This window comes from Manacus vitellinus, unplaced genomic scaffold (assembly GCF_001715985.3).
Source record: "Manacus vitellinus isolate BGI_N305 unplaced genomic scaffold, ASM171598v3 scaffold_0_pilon, whole genome shotgun sequence".
Taxonomy (NCBI): domain Eukaryota; kingdom Metazoa; phylum Chordata; class Aves; order Passeriformes; family Pipridae; genus Manacus; species Manacus vitellinus.
In genome coordinates this window covers 22,766,743-22,776,340 of record NW_021938789.1, presented here as the reverse complement: position 1 = coordinate 22,776,340, position 9,598 = coordinate 22,766,743, and the positions used below count along the sequence as shown (strand labels likewise).

At 38.6% G+C, this 9,598-nt stretch overlaps 1 protein-coding gene across 2 annotated transcripts in view; it reads right to left on the bottom strand.

Annotated features, from left to right (window-relative positions):
• Nucleotides 1-9,598, bottom strand: part of TRMT9B (tRNA methyltransferase 9B (putative)) — a 126,698-nt gene that overhangs the window by 21,899 nt on the left and 95,201 nt on the right. The window contains exons 6-7 of one of the 2 annotated variants that reach the window (XM_018069479.2): nucleotides 7,866-8,018; nucleotides 4,803-4,987 (exon numbers count right to left, since the gene is read on the bottom strand). The gene's annotated coding sequence lies outside the window, so the exon portion shown is untranslated. The remainder of the gene's footprint in view (nucleotides 1-4,802; nucleotides 4,988-7,865; nucleotides 8,019-9,598) is intronic. The other variant, XM_018069474.2, reaches the window with a different exon arrangement.

Genomic DNA, 9,598 nt, shown 5'->3' with positions numbered 1-9,598 from the left:
AAAAAAAAAAGAAGGCCGGGTTATCAATTCCCTGTTAACTCTTCTCCTTGCGGTCTTGTCTTATCCCTCGGGCGTCTTCTGCGAGGAGGGTGGTGCTGATGGAAATGATGGTGGCAGTGGGATGCTCCGTCAAGGGAGGGGTGGGGGTGGGAGCAGTAGGGTCCCCGAGGTCCTCTAAACCTAGGTTGATGGGAGCCGTGCCGTCTCTGCTGGTGGCAAAAGCGGCCAAGGAGGATTAGCCCTTGCTCATTTAAAGGTTAAGCTCAAAGCTAACCTTTGTGACTCGGTCCTGTCTGCAAGTCTTCCTATCCTGTGAGCCGTGAGAGTGAACAATTGCTTTCTCCCCCTACTCCAGCACCGATTCCTATTAAAGCAGTCTAAAAATGGCAGATTGTTTCTATACTTTCATATACTTACAGGTGTTTATTAGACAAGTAGACAAACCACCAGCCAGGACACCGATACATTTAGCACTATAAACATGAGCTAAAAAGATAGTCCTGTCCCAAGACCTTATAAATTACGTATAAGAGATGACGGATAAAGAAGGAGGCGATGAAACAACACCAGCTAGTATGACAGGGAGGGAACTCAGCACAGCATTGCACAGAGTACTGAAGGTATTGAACTATACGCTGTTACACAGTCTTTTGCTCAAATCAGCTTTAAAGGTACCAGGAGACAAGATTATGGGGAACATAACTGTGTATTGATGGGATTTTCAAAACTTCTAAAGTGACTCAAGAACTTGCATTCCTTTTATTTTGACAATCCCATGTGAACTAAAGGATTCAGGGGAAGATTATAAGGATAACATGAGAATAACTACACTGAAGACACATAAACGTAATGTTTGTACCAAGCCTAATAAATGTACCAAAGTCATGGAGTAATGAGGAAACTTTTGGTCTCCATTATCAAGGTATCGGACAGCTAAATAACAATTAACCATCTTAACACCTCCAAAGAGCTTTGACTAATCTATAAGACATGAATATCCTTTACAAACATTGTGTTGACTTGTCCCTGTTATTCCATACCTCCATGTACATCTGCTAATTTAATTCTGTAATGTAGAGTCAGCTAAATTGGCTGGCGCAGACAAATTAGGGTCTGCCTTTCCCACACTCCTTCAGATATCTTTTTTGCATGGTGAGGTTATATATGCTGTATTCTTCCTTCAGGTTAAATTCCTCAAGTGTGAATACCACCTGGTCCATGTTACTTGTTGACATAATCATTGACTTATTTTAAAAGCTCTTCAGTTTGAAATAACTGCCTCAAGTTCAACCTTCTTAGAAAAAGATTCTGATGTAGACTCTTGAAACTCTCCTGTGGTGAATTCACACAGACTTTCCCCTTACTACTTAATCTTTTCTGGACACTCCTTAAAACTACAATTATATATTGCTCCTATAGATCCTCTGCACACTTCCTGCTTCTGATGCGTTTGAAACAGATGTTAGTCATGTAACTTAATGCAATTTAGGTAAAAAAAACCAACAAATTTACTAAGGTCTCATCATGGTATACAAATTTAGGTAGAATAGAAAATAGAGTACTTTTTCCTTTGAAGTACTATGCATCTACATTTACATAATAAATTGCAGTCCACAGCAACCCCTCCTCCCTAAACAATTAAAAGACCTCATCAAAATCAATTTTTTCTATATTAAAAATTATTTAGGTCACTAAATTAAGTGACCAAAGGTTGTGAAAGCCAGAAGGCTGCCCATGAAACCTTAATTCAGACCTCTTGTGCATGTGTATTGTAACCCTGTACTTAATTATGAGCTTGCCTGCAGAACACCAGGCTCAATTTGGAACATTTGAAATTTTGTAGTGGCAAGCATGTGAGACTGGCTAATTATGTCACCTCCTGTGTTCCCATCCATTTATTCCTTTACTCACTAGGGTCTCTCTTGTGCTCATCCGTGATCATCTCTCAACGTGGAGATTTCTCCTTCCCCGGCCTGTCTGAAACCCTTACCCTTAGACAACCACTTTAGTAGTCAATCAGGTAAAGTTTGTTACCATAGGGTCACAGAAATTGCTAATTATTCCTTCAAAGGTTATTTGTGATTTTTCTCCAAAGTTGAGAAAAAAAAATTAAGAGGAATAAAAACAAAACAGGAAAAAAAAGAGATTGAAAAACAAGGAAACAAAAGTTTCCAGGTTGAAGCAGTAAAGAAATAAGGAATTGAGGTCAGTCTTCCTGATATCACAGACCTGTCTTCTTACAAAGGATCAGCTCTCAAATTACAAGCTTTACAAAGAGACAGTTGTAGCTGAAAGCAAAAGGAAGCATTAAGTTGTCTGATGCCTTGGAGGGGAAGGATCATGATGTATTTATAAATAAAGCTGCAGTGTGTCAGTGGACATTCTAGAAAACTGATGATTTTGTTTTTAGTTTTGTGATAAAAACTCTACTTTCTGGCTGCTTCTCTTGGAAGAAGGCCTCACCAGGCCAGGTTGGTGAATTTGCTCTTCCCATAGAATTATGTTACTGTCAAACTGTAATGTTGTTTTAAAAAGTTTTCCAGCAGAACTAACAAAATTGAAGCATTGGTGTTTATGATACTACTACAGTGCACTAAAAGCAGTATTTCCACTCATTTATGGGAAATTTTAGACCCGAAAAGGCTAAAGCAATAACTATTCAATATTCTTTCTTTTTTGGAACATGAAAATTCAAAGAAAATTTGAGCTAGAAAAACATATTATTTTCTAAATGAAATGGAAATACTGCTTTTAGTCCACTGTGGTAGTATCACAAACAACACTGTTTCCATTTTCCAGTCAATCTCAATATCACAAAACTTATATTTTCAAAAGAGTTGCTAAAAATGGTAGTTATTCTCCTGAGTGCTTGTGTCTTTCTGACCCTTTCCCATACACTGTCTTTGCAATCATTAGCAGTATAAACTTGATTTCTTAAATAAAAATCAGATTGTCTTCTTGTTATTTTCTTCCAGGAGTTTTAATAATTAAAAAAAATCCTCAAAATTGTGATAATACTCTATGCGGAGCCGTGCTGCAGGGTACAATGGATTTATTTTGAATGGGATAAGAAAGCACAACTAATTTACCGAAAGTAAGGCACATTAAAGTGCAGTAAAATCAAACACTCATGACTTGAGGAACAGAACTGCACAGATATTTTTTCCTATAGGCTTACTATGGAGGCAAGTTCATATCATGGGAGATTTTTAATGTGTGGCCTTCAAAACCTACCACACAGAGCTGCTGTGGGGATTAACTGGTTAAGATTTGTAAAGTGCTTTGAAGCTTATAAGGCATTAAGTTGCATAAGTGCTAAGCACTATTATTTAATACTTAAGTATTATAACCAAGCTTTACAGGACAACTCACATTCACCTCACTAGAACGAGTCTTTGTGATTTCACTACAGTTGTCGCAAGAGGTAAAGCAAGCAGAACAGACCACAACAGAGGGAAATTCCTTTCTTGTTTCACGACCAGAGACTAAAGAAAGATACAACTGTAACGGTGTTGTAGAAAAATTAATTGAAAAATAGTTATTAGGAAATGCTATAGTAGAAATCTATATAAAAATGCAGGGCTCCTTAAGGTGCCAGTTCTGTCATTTGTACTTAAACTATGTTCTATCTTACCCAGGCAGACCCATGGACTATTCTCCCAGAAGTACAACTCCAAATCCCAAACCCATAGCTGAGTGACAGTAGGGATGGGTAAAATTTGTACATTCTAAGTTGTACTCCATACATGTTTTAGCTTAGTTAAGTGAAAAATTTGGAAGAAAGATGAACACTGACTGTTGTCTTTATCAATCAGATTGAGAATACCTTTTTTTGATACAGTTGCTTTGTTGAGTTTAATTTTGGTATCAACCTTCTTCTCCCTTGTTTTGTAATGTCAGTTTTCCATAGCAGAAGTCGTCATTGGTATTTTTGTGGTAGCAAAAGGACAAAGCACTGGTTAATAAAATAACAATGCAAAACAGAGATAATATGATGTAATTTTGAGCCAAAGCATGTTAGAGACAGAGGAATAGAAGTGTTTCAGGACTGCGGACAGGCACATACTGTAGAGGCTAGGGTGGCATATAGTGGACCTTGAGCTGCATCCCAGCATCTTGAAGTCACAAAGACCTTATTGGTATGCAGGGAAGGAGAGTTTGGTTTATTTACCTTACAAGGACTAATTATTATTCAATGGCAGTGTCTTTGCAGGACAAAACACTGAGTACTTAACATTTCTTGTCTCTGCAACAGCGCTGCAGACATTTCACAAGGACAGACTTTTCAAGTATATGCATTTCCTCTCTGTGGCTAAAAACAAAGATTACTTTCCTATAGTGTTTTGACATTTTGATCTGAGTTTAAGCATATAATACAAATTCATTTCACTGAAAGTCTCCAGTATGTTCTGAAATTCAGCTTTAGAGATAAGTAAAGGCAAAAGAGGGAAAACAGAAAGTGAATAGTGTGCTTGCACAACAGAGATTCATGTCCTTTCCTGGGTCAAGGAAGCTGCAGGCCCCTAATGCTCCTACTTCTCTTTGGAAAGCATATACTTCGCTTCCTCTATTAAATTACCAACAATCATTGGTAATTTAACACAGACCAAATTATTTGTCCCAAAACACAAATAAACTCCATGAAAAAGCCAGAGTTCAATTTAGCTTTCTAGACACCGACCTCTGGCACAGGCTGCTTTAATTTAGACACAGCTTAAAACAGACTAGAACAGTGCAGTTCAGAGAAAAGGTTGTACGGTGGCAAGTTTGACTCTACACACTCTTGTTGCACAGTGTCTTACCAGGCTTTTGAACAGCTGTCCCAGGAGATGTGGGAAACTGGAGATAGTACACTTTATTCAGATTCAGCTCCTTAAGCTCAAATGTGTTTGCTCAGAGATTCAGGGCTTCTTTGTTCTCAGCAGGTTTTGTAGGTTTTCCAACCTTTTATCTGAGGCTCCGCTCACATCCACAGTTGCTCACCCACCTCCAGGGTCACAGTAAAAGTGAAAAAAGCAACACAGCTGTAACATTGTTTTATTTTGTCTTTTTAGGAACCTTTTTCTTTGAGTTCCTTACTGCCTTCTGTTTTGTTTAAAGATTGTTAAATCATACAATGGCAGCTGTTCATTATTCATTTTAGATTCAAATTATGGGTTAGTTACACTGTTGCTCATACCAACAGTAAACTACTTGACCTGCATTAGTATTCTTAATGTTCATTTTGGCAAAAGTGAAATTATGTTTCTGAAAGAGCAGACATTTATCAGGTGCATTATAAATCTAGTTAGAATTTGAAAAAAATACAGTTGGCTCTTCTGATGCCTGAGTTACTGAGCTTGAAAGATACAGTGACTGCTATCAATTTCACATTGCAGACCATCACACACACAGTTTGGAAACAGGTGTATGTGGCTCAGTTTTCATGTGATTTTACTACAGCGAACAAGGAAAACTTAAACACTGTAAAAATAGAACCATCAACAAATGTTTTCAAATGTTGCTTAAAACAGTGTCTGGTGTGCAGGACACCAAAAAATACAACAAGCAAGCATCCCATCAGTCCCTCCATGCCATGGATCACACACCACTAAAAGGTGGTACATAAGTTTCATGCTGGCAGTAGCCACATGAGGCTACACAGTGGACAGTATTGAAAGATAGCATGTCCACAGCCTCCTCGTATTCACAGCAGACCAAGATCCATTACAGCAAGACCATGTATGTCTTTCTTATCTTTTCCTTTTTTCAGCTGGCAGATGTGTTTAGAATAGGACCTTAAATATTATCCTTCTCTGATGAACTATCTACCTGAACTACTGCGAATATGTCAGATCTCTGGCGTCCTAAGCTCCCAGCAGAAACTATTTTCCTGGGGCTGTGGAGTCCACTGTTTTTTCTCCTTCATCCCTAGAGCTACTATTCTTCCCACATACCCACATCCTATAACTGTCAGGACCAAACAGACCATGGCCCAAAGCACTGAGCTCTGTTTTCTTATGCATCTACTTATTTCATGGGGGGCAGAGGGGGTCCTGGGGAGGTTAGTCTAATTTAACTCCTCCTGATCACCAAGAAGCAGAAAATATATGTGTTGTGCTCCAGATAGACCTTCTAGTCTAAAATGCATCAGGGTTAGGAAAAGTCTCACTTTAGCTGCATATGTTTATAATGCGAATTTCTATCCTAAGTAGAGAAAAATGTTCTCTCTTGGCAAGAAAAGCTGTTAACATCAAAGAGTCTGAATTTGAGTTCTCAATATTTCTAAACTTATTCCCATGATATTCCTCCTGCATACTCAATCCAGTAAAAAGCTAAAAATGTTTCTTCTGCTCCTTTGTATTTAAAAAGAGATTGATGGAAAGGAATTTTTTTGCAAGCAGTATTTAGAGATGACTCGTAGATCCATTATATTCCAGGACCTTTTTCTGTTCCTTTACCTTTGCCCATTTTTAAGTTAAAGTAACAAAGTGAAATGTCGTATTGTTCATTGCAAATATAAAACTGATTTTATCTCCCTTCTTTTCAAGTTTAATTTAGTTTTATGAAAAGATATTTGGGGAAAAAAAAGGAACAAAAAAATGAAGAGAACATTACTAAAAATAAATTCAAGCAAAGAGCATGTGATGAAGAGTTGCAGAACCTTCTCAGTCTGGAAAAACAGACTTAATAAAAAATGTGCCTTTTTCTCAACCCTATAACAATTAACTTAATATTAAGTACAAGCTTCTTAAGATCTGGGGAAAACTCCTATTATTGTTATAGGTCCCTCAACAGGGGGATGGGATGGGCAAATCTCTATCCATGTTTATCACATCCTCACCAAAAACTTGTCTCTCAATCCCTTCATTCCAGAGTCTAGCTTTCTGCACCCTCTTATGAGCAAGAGGAAACTCAGATTTACCCATGCAAGTGGAAATGGAAGTGAGTGCTGAAGAACAATGAAGTGTTATTCTGGAGAGCACACCTCAAATATCTTTCTCAAAGGTCATCTCTAGCTTCAAATAATATCTTGTTCACAAAAGAGGGTCTCCATCCAATGTTATGATAGATGTCTGATTCAGCGATCAGAAAGTCTTCAGAATTCAGCTTTGTAGGGCTGAAGAACAGACTGTATACCATATACTACCCAAAATCTGCTCTCCTAAATCCCTGTGCCCCCTCCCCAGGCCACAGAATTGCAGGTGTGCAGGTGTATGAAAGCACCCATAGGCTATCCTCTGGATAGGAATTAAGTCAATTATTAGGTCCTGGGAATCTTACTCTCTTTCTGTATCTGAAACTTTTCAATACGCTGTCCAAGAAGGAGAAAAGCCTTGGGGAAAATCCTGACAAGGCTTCTGAACTGCTATTACAGCCCTTCCAGTTTCAGGCTACTTGAGGTTTAGGCAGAAAAGAACACAACCTCACTCAGAAATTTTTTATCTTCATTGCACGTAATAGCTCCCTCAGCCTTTCCTCCCAAAAAGACCTGCACTGAACAGGGGGACCCACTGCAGTCACAGCGGCAGTAAGCATTGAGTTGCTATCCTGCTGGCTAACAGCTTTCTTGGGTGGCAGTTTTAGTACTGGGAAATGGAATTATGGAACTAACTGCATTTTGAAGAGAGTTGCCCATAATTTCCAGCTGTGTCTTTAACAGAGGTTTCCACTTAATTGTTGACAACACTTTTCTTTTCTTTTTATAACAAATCGTCCTTCTGAATTTCACTTTTCATCTTGAAGAGGCACTTTCTTTATTTCACTAAAGCTGTAGGTTCACTTTTCTTATACCTCTGAAGCGGGATCCTAATACCAGTAAGACCACCCAAAATACACAACAGAACTTCAGTAAACTTTGAAATGGCTAACCATTTTAGACTTACCCATACAGCTAGCTCACTTTCTGAGGACTTTCAGATTTCTCCTTTGGAAGCAAGCTGTTGTCGCCAGCAGGGAGGAGAAGCAAACATGTTTCTCTGTTGACCTCACTTGGAGTTTTTAGGCTTTAAGAGAGTGACCAGTAGCAGGAAAAGCACCTGGCATAAGGAGTTAGAAAGATGTGGTTAAAATGCAGTACTCCCAACATCTTTAAATTGAAAAGCTGTGTAAAATGTTCTTCTTGAGAACTAGTTGATTTTAGGTCAGCATTTCTATGTTTCGACAGGAATTGCAACAAAGATCAGAAGGGAAATGTCTGGTCTGTACCAGGGAGGGTCAAGATGCTGAGTGTAATTGCTCTCAGAGAAGGACAAGGAGCAGGGAACTGCCTTACAGGAAAAATGCCCAGCCTGTGCTCTCCTCTGAGCCAAGCTCAAGAATTGTCTGGCAAAATCATAACCAGCATCTGCCAAAATACTGCAGGAAGTATGCAGCATACAGCTTTGACAATGAAGAACAGTGGCTGAGCCCAAGCCCCCATTTTTCTTTAATTCTTGCTGGTATTGACGTAGACCAAGATCCTTTTTTCCTAAAAAGAATCCTATGTCCTGCTGTCTCTGATGAGGCTTCAGCTCAGGTATATCCACCCCTCACAAACAAAAGCCATGTAAGACATGCCACAAAACAGATTTTTCTTTCCAGATCCAGTAGATTACATTGAGGCAATTGCTAATCACCTTAATGGTGCTCTTAATGGAGCTCTGAAAGCTGCTCACGCATGGAAAGTAATGAGTTAGCTGAAAACCAGAAGGAGGAATAAAACTGTGACTAAAAGAACACTATGGCAAGAAGAACATTCCTGCTCTTATTTCCTATTTTCTACAGCTAGAAAATATGTTTTTGTTTGTATAGCCTTATGATCATGTATCATTCACAATCTTTACAGCTATCTCATGACTATCTTCTTACTGTAATGCAGACTTTAACCTTCTCTGGATATGCTTACACAGTAAATTATTCTGCTTCTACCAGTTTAACCACTACCAAGCACACGTGTCACATAGCTCTGCACTAGTTCTGCATCCACAGTGCAGATTTTTAGAGCTTGCTAACACATCTCTGCACTTGGACGACATATACAATTCCCACTAAATCAGACAAATGGATGCTGCTGAGCCATCTGTTTGAAGATATGTTTAGTTATATAACCTAAGTTACAAGTATTTCCTCACAAATAAAGATATCTCAGCTTAGATGGCTACAGAGAGGGGACTGTGCACCTGAGATACCCCCACAAGACGGGAAAATACAATGTAGGAACTGTACAAGATCTGTGCCCTTCTGCAGCAGTTTGTGGAGGCCTGGCAGGATCCCTTAGGTCATAACGAATGGCACTGAAGTCTATACTTAGACTAATGAACTGAACTCTACTGTCTTCATTTGAGTGAATGTCTAAGATCCCTTTAGTCAATACGAGATCTACTCAGACCTATTCTGAACTCAGCTGGAGTTCAGAAAGCAGAACAGATGGCAAAATATAGGATTTATGAATATTTAAAAAAAAAATATTCTTTTTGGTCAATTCAGAGTAAGAATCACAAGACCAGACTCTGTTCCCAAATTTGCACTTGCTACTAATGTGAAGTGCCCGTTAAGATTCTTGTGTTGCTTTAATAAATGCTTACAATCAGCACAACTAGAAATTTGACTTGCTTTCCTTGGTATATTACACAGTGAT